This window comes from Moschus berezovskii, chromosome 8 (assembly GCF_049115385.1).
Source record: "Moschus berezovskii isolate FMDL1 chromosome 8, NW_MosBer_1.0, whole genome shotgun sequence".
Classification (NCBI taxonomy): Eukaryota; Metazoa; Chordata; class Mammalia; order Artiodactyla; family Moschidae; genus Moschus; species Moschus berezovskii.
The window spans coordinates 2037231-2049301 of NC_142467.1; the positions used below are offsets into that span (position 1 = coordinate 2037231).

The 12071-nt window shown below is 45.0% G+C and overlaps 1 long non-coding RNA gene and 1 pseudogene across 1 annotated transcript in view; both read left to right on the forward strand.

The window, feature by feature from the left end:
* Positions 1-931: 931 nt before the first annotated feature.
* On the forward strand, positions 932-1050 carry LOC129559654 (small nucleolar RNA SNORA70; annotated as a pseudogene).
* Positions 1051-1925: 875 nt separating this feature from the next.
* Positions 1926-12071, forward strand: part of LOC148777011 (uncharacterized) — a 39231-nt gene continuing 29085 nt past the window's right edge. The window contains exon 1 of the long non-coding RNA XR_016038138.1: positions 1926-2040. This is a non-coding gene — a long non-coding RNA (uncharacterized LOC148777011). The remainder of the gene's footprint in view (positions 2041-12071) is intronic.

The following is a 12071-nucleotide window of genomic DNA, read 5'->3' on the forward strand; positions in this document are numbered from 1 at the left end:
CTATAGTTTTTCCAGGAGTCACATATGGGTGTGAAATCTGGACCATAAAGAAAGTTGAACGCAGAAGAATTGATGCTTTTGAACTGTGGTGTTAGAGAAGACTCTTGAGAGTCTCTTGGACTGCAAGGAGATCCAATCAGTCCCTCCTAAAGGAAATCAGTTCTGAATATTCATTGGAAGCACTGATGTTGAAGCTGAAAGTCCAGTACTTTGGCCACCTGATGTGAAGAACCGACTCATTGGAAAAGGCCCTGATGCTGGTAAAGATTGAGGGCGGGAGCAGAAGGGGATGACAGAGAATGAGATGGCTGGATGGCATCACCGACTGGATGGACATGAGTTTGAGTGAACTCCAGGAGTTGGTGATGGACAGGGAGGCCTGGCGTGCTGCAGTCCATGGGGTCGCAAAGAGTCGGACACGACTGAGCGACTGAACTGAACTGATGATGCAGGTGCTATCATTATTCTGCTTACATGTGAAGAACTTGAAGCTTAGAAAGAACTGCATGAATTTAAGGAACCATTCAGAGTGGGAGTGGGTATAAAGATGCACCCAAGGTACGTTTTCTGGAGGTGTTTTGAAAAATAAATTGTGCTTCCTCTCTGTGGTGTCACTCTTAAAAAGTAAATCTTAACTTCCAAATACAATTTCATACCTCTTTGCTTGAGAAAGTGTGTCACAATAGAAACACACTGGAGCCCTGAAGTCAGGTTGTGTCAAGCTGGAATTTTAGTCAACAGTTACTAACCCCTCTGAGGCTGTTTTCTCCTCTGTGAAACAGGAGTGCCTTGTAGAGTCATCGTGGCAATTAAATGAAGTCATGGATGTGAGGTTCCCAGAGCCGAGTCCTGGCACACACAGGTGTTCAGCAACAGAGAGCGGAAACGGCACCTTGTCAGACGGTTGTGAGCAAAGTCCGCTTAACTTCTGCTGCTCCCAAAATTGGGAGAATCCGGCAGTCACATCAGGGGACGCAAACAGCAGCCTCCTTGGTAGGGCACACAGCCTGTTGCCTGCACAGGTTGCCTTAAGGGGCCTTGGGGACACTGCTTTCCAGTGGACATTCGTGACTGACGTGCTGGCCTCAGCCTAGGCTCCAGACAGGCACGCGCGGTGACCTTGGGAAGCCCCATGCACACAGTGGGCAGAGTCCTCGTTGGCTGAGTCATCATATCCGTCCACGCCGAGCTGCAGGACAGGAGCCGGTGATCACAGCCCTCCGTGGGGCCAGCCTCAGGTTCCCTGGCTGCCGAAAGAGCCCCGTTTCCGAGAGCCGGGGATTTACTAAGTTTAATGCGGACGATCTAGAAAACGTGGTGACAGCAAAGCAGCTCATCCCAGATGTCTGTGGGTCAAACTGCCCTGATCGTGGCCTCTGGACAAACGACAGCCCTGCACTCGTGAGAGCCTCGGGCTGACCCTCCTTAACCATGCCCACCAAGGCGCCCTACTTCCAAAAACAACACAGAAGATTTTAAGTCCTGTTTTTCCATGTAAAAGCTTTTTCAGGCATTAGAGATGTGTCATATTGAATGCAACTTTTTTTGTTGAAAGATTAATTTTAAACATGGGGTGAAAACTCTTTAAGCTGTCAAAGCATTAGCTTTCAGCATTAGAATGGATGTTGTTCTTTTAAAAGGTCTCCTAATATTTCTTTAATGACTCAGAGCAGGAAAGCTTGTCATTTTCCCTAAACCGATGTGAATAAAATACTGACGTATGGTGGAAGTCGGAGCTGGGAGGAGCTCAGTAATCTACATTTTCCATAATGTGTGCCCCGTTGATCAGCTCACACAGCCCCGTGACTACATAGTGAGCTGGGCTGTGCCAGAGACAGCTCTGTTGATCTTTTATCCATCCACGTGCAGAGGTACTGGAAGATGAAATTGCATTTTACATTCACTTAAAAGTCATGCCACAGCCATTAGATAAAAGCAAGAATAATTGCCTGCTCAGTGGGCAGGCTGCTACAGAGGAGGAAACATGCTCATCAAACAGTGGTGTTTTCAGCTTTGGCAGATGGAACATCACGTTCTTTGGTGAGTTCCTCCACCCTGTAAAATTTAATGATTTCCCCTCCCTGCGGATTGCTGAACAAATTATTGTCCGCAATAGCTTGATGTCGATTTGCTCTCAAAAGCCTCTCAACTTTAACTAATAGTTGCAATCCAAATTAACAATAACCAAGGAAGTATGGAAATTATGGGTGCATTCTGGTAGTTCACTTCAAACTAGGCTTGTTATCTGCATGAAATACAACCGTGCCTCCATGAATAATTTTCAAAAATGTTGAATTTAGAATGAGCGCTGGGTAGGATAAACAGTGGTTGAATAACACTTACACTCCACCATCTGGTATTCCAGTATTTTAATGTGAGCTGAATTTCTTTTATTAGGTGTTTATTTGCGATTCTTTCAGTGTAGACTTTTTTCTTACGCAGAGCAAGCTTCACAAATTGGAGAGTAGTAAGAGTTACGATACAGGACAGTTTTCCTTCATAGTAATTCTCTTAAAGAGAAACACACTCTCAGAATCCCAGCCATTTCCCAAAAGGCAAACTAAAAGAAATTTACCTTAATTCAGAGCCCTTATTTGTAAGACTCCTTAAGGTTGGTGAGTGTAGAGGGAGGGAGAGAGTTGTTCGGGTTCTAGGGGGAAAAAAAACAGCGTATGAAAAAAATTACTGACGAGAAACAAAGATGCAAAATGGTTAGTAGTAGGAGACACAGGGCCGGATAAGGAAACAATAACAAACATGCAGTAATAAACTTTGGGGGAAATAAGAAAATAAGAGAATTTTTGAAAAATGGAATGGGTACCATCAAAGGAAAATTTAATGGGCTTATTTTGCTGGAAAAAAATCAATCAATGTTATTGCCCCAAAAATGTTATACTGAACTATTCCAGTGACTTAAGGTGAAATTTGCAAGAGAATAATTTTTCTCCTTTCTGATGTGAGAAATACAATAAAAAGGTACACAGAGGACGCCGGAAGCCGTGATAACGATGCTGACAGAGCTCCTGGCTGTTCGCCACACTTTCACAGGCGGCGTCCCCTTGGACGGACACGAGCCCTGTCTAAGCTGGGGGAGAGCTGCTCTCGCCACTTTCCGCGTTTCACCAACAGGCTCACCTGAGGGGCGACGGTATCTTGAAGTCAGTTTTATTTTTCAAAACCGTCCACTTTCTTTATATTTCTAATTAGCACGAACCAAAGTGGGATATTCTGGGTGTGTTCCAAGTAGTTTATGGTCTGCTTGAAAGGTTCGGTTCAGTTCAGTTCAGTCGCTCAGTTGTGACCGACTCTCTGCGACCCCATGAATCACAGCACGCCAGTCCTCCCTGTCCATCACCAACTCCCGGAGCTCACTCAAACTCATGTCCACAGAGTCGGTGATGCCATCCAGCCATCTCATTCTCGGTCGTCCCCTTCTCCTCCAGCCCCCAATCTCTCCCAGCATCAGAGTCTTTTCCAGTGAGTCAGCTCGTCGCATGAGGTGGCCAAAGTATTGCAGTTTCAGCTTTAGCATCAGTCCTTCCAATGAACACCCAGGACTGATCTCCTTTAGAATGGACTGGTTGGATCTCCTTGCAGTCCAAGGGCCTCTCACGAGTCTTCTCCAGCACCACAGTTCAAAAGCATCAATTCTTCGGCGATCAGCTTTCTTCACCTGCCTTCTAACTCCAAGTTCAGTTCTTACTGACACGGCACCACCCGAGGAAACCTGACTCTGCGCCAGCTGAAGAAGCCACTGTGCAGGAGTCCCTTAACTGCTCTCGGCGGCGCCTCCTGACCTGACCTGGACAGAGCACTTCAAGTCTGACAGAGCTCTTTCAGGTCCATTATCGCAGTGTTCCCAGCAACCGTGTGAAGCAAATGTTTCTCTTTTCTAAACTAGAGTAAATTCAAATTCGCAGTTGGTAATTGGTCCGCCCTGTAGCATGCTGACAATAAATGCTGGAGGCAGGTCTCCGCTCAAGGTCTTCAGCTGTGAGACCTGGGGTTGGGGTCGTTGCTCTGAGACCTCTTCCACTTCTACCTTCCCTCCGTTCAAAGACTGCCTGGGAGAATCTATTGTTATTTACATATCAGTAGTATTTTCCTGGTAAATTGTGTAATGTCTAGAATAAAAAAGAAAGAAAAGTGCAGATATGAAAGTGCTTCCTGACACCTCCTATCTGTACGTGGTGGGAAGAATAAAAGATGAACTGAAACCTTTCTCCACCCTCAGAGTGCATGCTCTGGTTTGGGGCATGATATATAAATATCCACTGCCAGAAAGGCACCACAAGTGCTCTGAGAGTCAGGCTGGGCAGGTGCCCTTCAATCTTAAGCCACAGGATTGGCTTAAACACTCAGAGACTAAAGCAGTGAAGCAGAAGAACAGTAACCCAGAAAGACCTCACGTGCTGTCTACACTACTAGCATCTCTCTTCTCCTCCAGAAGGATGCTAGAATGTATCTTCTTATAAATGAAAATGATAATACTGTCATCTTTCTTATTATTCAGGGTCAGTATAGCCCTTCTAGCAAAATTAAGTTAGGCAAAATTCATTCACTACTTGAAATATAATGCGCGTGTATTCAAATCCAGAAAGAATCACAAATACAGAGAATGTGTAGACTTCAGGGATTAGCTTTGCTTCCCGGGGGTGAGGGTGGGCGGACGGGATAGTGAGAGGTTTGAGATCAACATGTGTGCACTGCTGTATTTAGAGTGGATAACCAACAAGGACCCACTGCACAGCACAGGGCACTTTGCTCACTGTCGCGTGACAGTCTGCACGGGAAAGGAGTTGGCGGAGAATTGACACATGGATATGAACGGCTGAGTCACTCTGCTGGGCACCTGAAACCAGACCACGTTGTTAATAAGCTGTTGCTAAGTTGCTAAGTCACTTCAGTCGTGTCCGACTCTGTGCGACCCCATGGACGGCAGCCCACCAGGCTCCGCCATCCCTGGGATTCTCCAGGCAAGAACACTGGAGTGGGTTGCCATTTCCTTCTCCAACGTGTGAAAGTGAAAAGTGAAAGTGAAGTTGCTCAGTCTTGTCTGACTAGTAGCGACCCCATGGACTGTAGCCCACCAGGCTCCTCTGTCCATGGGGTTTTCTAGGCAAGAGTACTGGAGTGGCTTGCCATTGCCTTCTCCGTTAATAAGCTGTACTGCTGCTGCTGCTGCTGCTGCTGCTGCTAAGTCACTTCAGTCGTGTCCGACTCTGTGTGACCCCATAGACGGAAGCCCACCAGGCTCCTCCGTCCCTGGGATTCTCCAGGCAAGAACACTGGAGTGGGTTGCCATTTCCTTCTCCAATGTGTGAAAGTGGAAAGTGAAAAGTGAAAGTGAAGTCGCTCAGTCGTGTCCGACCCTTAGCGACCCCACGGACTGCAGCCTACCAGGCTCCTCCATCCATGGGATTTTCTAGGCAATAGTACTGGAGTGGCTTGCCATTGCCTTCTCCGTATCTAAGACTAATACATGCTTGCTGCTAAGTCACTTCAGTCGTGTCCGACTCTGTGTGACCCCATAGACGGAAGCCCACCAGGCTCCCCCGTGCCTGGGATTCTCCAGGCCAGAACACTGGAGTGGGTTGCCATTTCCTTCTCCAACACATGAAAGTGAAAAGGGAAAGTGAAGTCGCTCAGTCGTGTCCAACCCTTAGCGACCCCATGGACTGCAGCCCACCAGGCTCCTCCATCCATGGGATTTTCTAGGCAAGAGTACTGGAGTGGCTTGCCATTGCCTTCTCCGAATAAGCTGTACGCCAACGTAAAAAGTTAAAAATTAAAGAACAAATTAAAAGACACCTTTGTCTTCAAAGTAATCTCGTCTTCTGTTTTGTTGAGTCTTTATCAAGATCTGCCAAAAAGTCATTCAAGTGACCCATTCAAATTTTTCTTCCTCTTAACTTTTAAAAGTACTAAAGTGAATCATTGGAATGAATAAAAGGCAAAAGAGCAGAATGGAAGAACAGAAACAAAGGATCAAGGCTGTTAGTCCCTAAATAAGTGAGATCTGACAAAATTTTCTATTACCCATAATTGTGCAGTGTTACTAAGTTGTACCTTGTGAGGCATTTCCTCAAAGCCAAAACAATCTGCTCATTCATACTGAACTTGCAACAGTGTACACGGTGCATATTTTCTCCATGAACAAGTAAGCGGGATGTCAGAGCAGATCTTGGAAGATGCTGAAAACTGAACGCTGGGTAGTGGATTGCAGGCAACAGTGTAAGATGGGGGAGGAGCCAACCAAGAAGAAAATTATAATAATGAGCTTGCAGCACAACTTCATTCCAAATAACATCTTTCATATAAACTGGTATCCAAAGTGCTTTACCAAATAAAATAGTACAAGAAAGTGGACAGCATGCGGTATAAATTATAGAAAACAGTGGTGCGAGGATATTGTCTGTGGAGCAAATTGAAGCATTCCATCATGAAGCCAAGAGCAGAGGGCAGAGCGTGAAGAGGGACCACGAGGTGTGTGACTTCAGAGGGGGCGTCAGAAGCGTGAACACTGAGGAGAAAGCTACTTTTCTCCCCGACTTGCGTTTGTAAAATGGAATACTCATACTTACCGTTCTGTTTTCCTAACACCGTTCTCTCTTTGTGGAGTGCTTTAAGCTGTGGATTTGATACAGCTGAACTTGTGGATGTTTAGCTTGACTATTGCAATAAGCCAGAAAAAAGGAGGGCTTCTATGTGAAGAATCAAAAAAAACCCAAAATGGGCTGATTGTCCAGAAGTGGCAAGCCTACCCAGTGGCAGAAATCCTCTCCCAGGCGTGTATGGCAAGGTCTAAGCACTTCAATGCTCTTATCTGTTCTTCCAAATAAATCCGAATATGTTTATTGGAAAACATTAACTACCATAACTCAAATCACATGTCTGTACCTGATTGCATAGCATCTGGCTTGTCATTCTAGTGTTTGAGGAATTAAAAGGAATTTTGGTTATCATCAACAGGTGAAGCTTCAAAGCAACGCCAGCCCTGAACTTTCTTTCCTCTGGGTCTTTGCCCTCTATTCATTACTGTCCATTTAGAAACCCTTTCCCCAAGGACTCATTTTGTTTTTCATGGCCGAACTTCAAGGACAGCTTCTTGAGGGAGCCTCCTCTGATCTTTCATCCCTGTCTTCTCCAAGCTACCCTGACGTTTCACCTGATTTCTCTCTTTCCACTGTTTACCCTTCAGTGAGTAAGAGGGTACTAGCTGCTGCTCATTTGGTAGAACTTTGTAAAGACATAGGCCCAGAATCGGGTCTGTTAGCTGGCAAGGCTTGCTGACCCTAACCCCATGGGTTAAAAGATTGCCAAATCACGGACTTAAAAAAAAAAACAAAAAACAATTTCTCAACAGTCATAGCAAGTTTCATCCCTTTCTATGGGATCCTAGGATAACATGTTTCTCTTCCTGAAACGAAGGGATGTTTACCTTCCTGCAGGTCTCTGATTGTCAGCAAGACAGAGTGACCTTTTAAAGCTGTTTGCTCAGTGACCTTGTGGACTCTGGATCCAGACTTGGCTTCCGCTTTGGGCAGAGCCTCCCGGTGGCCCTGGTGGCAGTGGGGTGGGGCTGACCTTGGCTTCCTCAGCCTTTGCAATCTCAGCACTTCTCAGGCGCTGAAAGGCTGGACCTTTCTCCTTCTGTGTATTGCTTGTTCTTATCTCTTGTTTAATTTTAAAAACAATGTAACAGCTTTCAAGAACATTTGAAAAAAATAATGGGAAAAGCAAAAATCCCAGCCCAGGGTTGCATAGTGAGGCGAGTCTGTGAGTTCTGTCTCTGTATTCTATGTGTTTATCAAAGGAGTTCAAGTTTCCTAAGTTCTTTTCTTAAGACCATGGTGTGTACACACACACACACACACACACACGCTCTTAGCCTTTTTTCTGTGGTAAGACCATGGTGTGTATACACACACACACACACACACACACACACACGCTCTTAGCCTTTTTTCTGTTAAGAACGCCCTGTTCCCCCTTCTCTTACTTTCTTGGACACGGGAACGGCCGCACAGGACGCGTCCTCGCTTCAGGCCGTTGTCCGCGAGCATCCAGCGTCTCAGAGCTGCGTCCAGGTTCCCGGTCCCTGCGATCCGGGGTAGAGTCCGGGCGTCCCACAGACCTGGGGGCGCATCTTACCTCTGCTGTTTAGCAATTGCATCACCATGGGTGATTAACCCCTCTGGGAATCACTTTGGCCCTAAAATAGGGTTGACAGTATCTGCCTTGTACTGTCAGGAGAAAGAAATGTGTTCTGGAATGCAAAGTCTTCATGCTAGACCTCTATTAAATGTCCAATAAATTTTGACTAAAAATAACCTTCAGAAAATAGAAACGTTTAAGTGGTACAGTATCCCATCAAATAGAAAGTGAATGTCATTTTTGAACTACAGCCACTTTAACACATGATCAGATTCTTATTGTGTAGCCATGGTCTCTTTAAATTCCAATTTCACGTTTGGTAACATAAACGGATATCACATCATCGTGTTGTACATCTTAAACTTGCACAAAATTCTATGTCAAATATCGGTCAGTGAGGCCGGAAAAGTCGCTCCAGTTTCAGCCACTTGAGTGTGGTGCTCACCCCTTGTCTGAGTGCAGCGGCCTCTCTAGCTGCGGCTCTTTCATGTGGGGAGGTGTTCATTTCACTGCATCCCTCTGAGCCCCTTCACGCCTTCATGCGGCGTACACACTGCTCCTAACAGAGATATTCACCCGATGGCATTTGTGTTTACATTGAGAATATTCATGGGCTCATCCCTAGGTGTTTTCATGGGAGATGAAGTAGTTTCAGAATGTTTGCATAACAGAGAAATAAGGGGTTAAGCACCCAGTAGATGAATAGGCTTTTCAGAGATCAAACACATGTTAATGAGGAAGTTGTCCAACTTCTCAGGTTCTGTTTGAATCCCCCTGTTATTTGTGAAACCAGGGAAACAGGAAGAATGAATTTGACTGATCACTGCAGAGAGGGGGACTTTGGTCGGAAAGATATTTCTTTTTAATTACTAACGCTCTGTAAGTAAAGACCCTAGATTTATATGTAAATTTTTCGTATTAAAATCTATAAATACGGTTGGTCTTTGTGGTAATTAAACAATGAGCAGTGAAACTTTACCAGATTAGGCTTTTTTGTTTTGTTTTGCAGAGAGGGGTGTTATGGTTAGGGTGATACATTGGGCAAAGATCTTAACCGTCATCTCCAGAATCCTCTTTTGCAAATTTGGGTAGGAGGGAGCTTGTGAGAGGATATTAGACGGTTCACAAGATGTCTGGTGGGGCCACAGGATTCAACTAGAAATCTGAGCATCCATGAACAGTAGCCAATCGCTCCTTTCCTGAGCAGAAATACCAGACACTAGCACTTGGCACTTGAGATGCTCAGAACGGGATTCCAGAAACACTGCAACTCCCCAGTCCCCAGAGCTGGATGCTCCCACCTGCTGGCTCACCAAAAGACGGATATTCCCGGCTACACCTGCCTCCTCACCTGCTCCCTCCAGCTCTGTCTCCAAGGATAGCTGGGCCAGAGGAAGCTAGATCATGCCTGCCCCCTAATGCAGGGAGTCTGGGATTGCAGGCTTGCCGGTTTCCTCTGGGGAAGGTGAGACATACAATGCGGGAAATGATCATCGTGCGAAGGAAGTGCTTAACCGTGGCAGGGAGCTCAAGTGATGAGTATGCGTCACAGGCCCAGTCATTTGCGTGTTCTGTAGGTACTGACTGCGGATTTCTGTCCCTGGGGAGAAATTCCCGCTGCCGATTATTTTTCAGCTCTCTGGAGATGGACTCCACATTCCTCAGACCCCAGGATGGTTCAGGCCCTTCGCTGCCACAAACAAAACTTGCCATTCGTGAAACACGCACCCTGCTTCCTCCGTTCCTTCCCTCACTGGCATGCTCAGTGTTCATGTAGGATATTGTGGTGATGAAGATAAAACCGATTTTTAAAAGTGTGTGTGTGTGTAGACGTACTGGACATCACATGTTGCATGTAGTGACTTATGACCTCACCTCTGGTTTAAGGTGTATCCAGTGGTTAGATAACTATGGTTGGATACTGAAAGTCACTCAGTCGTGTCCGACTCTTTGTGACCCCATGGACTCTACAGTCCATGGAATTCTCCAGGCCAGAATACTGGAGTGGGTAGCCATTCCCTTCTCGAGGGGATCTTCCCAACCCAGGGATCGAACCCAGGTCTCCTGCTTTGCAAATGGATTCTTTACCAGCTGAGCCACAAGGGAACCCCATGGTTGGATAATATAATATATATCCAGTTATATGTAATTGTAGCAAAAGAAAAAGGAGTAAATTGTTTCTTAGAAATGTGATGGCATAAGAGGGAAACAGGGTAGATGAGTAAGAGAATTAAAAACTGTCTTATAATACAAGAAAATGTGTAATTTCACCTTTATTAGGCAAGTGGTCCTCAGGAAGAATGCTAATTAGTCACTCTAATTGGATAAATAGTGACTACATGGTCAATGTTTCCAAATAATAGCTATAGTTATATGGGAGGAAAACAAATCTGTCCTTCAGTGATATATTTAGAAACTTATCAATCTTTGACATTTGTAGCTAAGAAGGATTCAATCTGTTTTGTTAAGTTTAATTGTAGGCCAAATAATTAGTGTATGTAGAGAATTAATGAAGATATATCAATATGATATGAACAAGAGATGAATAACTGATTTTACTAATGATGAGTTGACTGAACCATCTGTATGCCCTGAAAATGGTCCAATACTGTTTAATGTATTTTATAATGTCTTTTTACATTATAAATATGTTTATTAGAGAAAATTTAAAAATATAGATAAGCAAAAAAAGGGGGGAAAAATCCAGAAAACTTCTCATCTTGAGATTTTATTTGCTTTGTTGTTCTTGAGTCACTAAGTGGTGTCTGACTTTCTGTGAGCCCATGGACGGCAGCACGCCAGGCCTCCCTGTCCATCACCAACTCCCGGAGTTCACTCAAACTCATGTCCACAGAGTCGATGATGCCATCCAGCCATCTCATCCTCTGTCGTCCCCTTCTCCTCCCACCTTCAATCTTCCCCAGGATCAGGGTCTTTTCCAATGAGTCAGCTCTTCACATCAGGTGGCCAAAGTACTGGAGTTTCAGCTTCAGCATCAGTCCTTCCAATGAACACCCAAGACTGATCTTTAGGATGGACTGGTTGGATCTCCTTGCAAGCCAAGGGACTCTCAAGAGTCTTCTCCAACACCACAGTTCAAAAGCATCAATTCTTCGGCGATCAGCTTTCTTCACAGTCCAACTCTCACATCCATACATGACCACGGGAAAAACCATAGCCTTGACTAGACGGACCTTTGTTGGCAAAGTAATGTCTCTGCTTTTTAATATGCTGTCTAGGTTGGTCATAGCTTTTCTTCCAAGGAGCAAGCATCTTCGAATTTCATGGCTACAGAGACTGTTCACAGTGATTTTGGAGACTAAGAAAAGAAAGTCTGTCACTGTTTCCACTGTTTCCCCATCTATTTCCCATGAAGTGAGTGGACCGGATGCCATGATCTTCGTTTTCTGAATGCTGAGTTTTAAGCCCACTTTTTCACGCTCTTCTTTCACTTCATCAAGAGGCTCTTTAGTTCCTCTTCACTTTCTGCCATTAGAGTGGTGTCATCTGCATATCTGAGGTTGTTGATATCTGCTTAGGCTATCGTAACAAAATAGCAAAGAGTGGGTGACTTAAACAACAGATATTTTCTCGTAGTTCTAGAAGCTGAAAGCCCCAGATCACGGTGCTGGCCAGTGTAGTTCCTGGTGAGATCTCTCTTCCTGACTTGCGGATGGCTGCCTTCTCTCTGTGTTCTCACATAGTGAGCAGAGGCAGAGAACCAGCAAGCTCTCTGCTGTTTCCTCTTACCATCCCAGAGGCTTGCCCTATGACCTCATCTAACTTTAAATTACCTCAGCTCCAAATATTTTCATATTGAGGTTAAGCTTTCAACATATATAAGCTGGGGGGACACATCACAATTCAGAATATAACTCCTGTTGAATATTTAAATTCTGGGGTTTTTTTCCATA